Below are 1,202 nucleotides of genomic sequence, written 5' to 3' on the forward strand. Positions count from 1 at the left end.
GATTTTTTTAAAAATACGATATTCTTGCTTAACTAACGTTTTTACATAGGGATTAAGCATTTAGAACGAAATCTAATGTAGGAAAATGGTCCTTTACTCTTGATCGGTACGTTGGGACTTTGAAAATATTCGGCCGTACGCGGCGCGTCTCGGCGCTTCGAACAGCTCCGGTGTCCCCATTATTTTCGATTTACGGCTAAAATAAATTTTTCTAATTTTTTTCAATTACATATTCTTGCTTAAATAACTTTTTTACATAGGGATTAAGCATTTAGAACGACATGTTGTTTAAAATAATGGTACTTTACTCTTGTGATTTTTCGGTTTTTTTTGATTATTTTGAAAAATAAATTTTTGTAATTTTTTTAAATACGATATTCGTGATCAGTGAACGATTTCACATATGGATTAAGCATTTAGAATCGTGCGGAAGCGTTATTAAAAAAGTTTACTCGATGCGATGGGACTTTGAAAAGTTTGTGAAAATTTTCATATTGGGAAAAAATGTGTAATTTTTTGTCTAGTTTACGGTAGTGTAATTTATTTTAATGTTTACTATAAATTTTTTTTTCGTTCGTTCACGCGCTATGTTACAACAGCACGGCCGGGCGGTCTGTTGCCGCGGCGGTTTACACTCATAAGCGCGCGTGCTATTCGGCCGGCGGCGCCGGCGTCCTTGCCGGCCGTTCGGTATCTATAAGAGATATACGGTCCGTGCGAGGCGGACGGAGCAGAGCGGGTTTTGGGCCAATTCTACGATCTCGGTCGAGAAGCTGTCTCAGAGCTCCTTCGGGGCTTCGGTCCTGACTGTTTCGTGCCGTTTACGTTACGGACTTTTCTCCACACAGCGTGGCCACGGGTCGGTGTCTTTGACCGAATGGCCCATATGTGGCAAGCCCTACGGGGTTGGTTACCCGTATGCACTTTGTATGTATACTCGTACTCACTGAGCAATCGACTCTTCTGTCCGAGCGATGGAAAAATTTTTTAAAATGCATCTGTAAGATTTGGAAGCAAATCGTACCAATTGAAAACTGTGGCTAAAATGAATAGCCCAGTGGAGAGAGAAAACTATCAAAAAACTGATTTTTTAAATCAAGAGGTGTCAGAAATCGAAATGCCTAGCGCGAGCGGAAGAACACGCTTTCTCGCCAGTCCAGCATGTGTCCTGTCCGTTCTTCCTCGGCTTGCCGATTTTGCCC

This window comes from Megalopta genalis, unplaced genomic scaffold, assembly GCF_051020955.1.
Source record: "Megalopta genalis isolate 19385.01 unplaced genomic scaffold, iyMegGena1_principal scaffold0221, whole genome shotgun sequence".
NCBI lineage: Eukaryota > Metazoa > Arthropoda > Insecta > Hymenoptera > Halictidae > Megalopta > Megalopta genalis.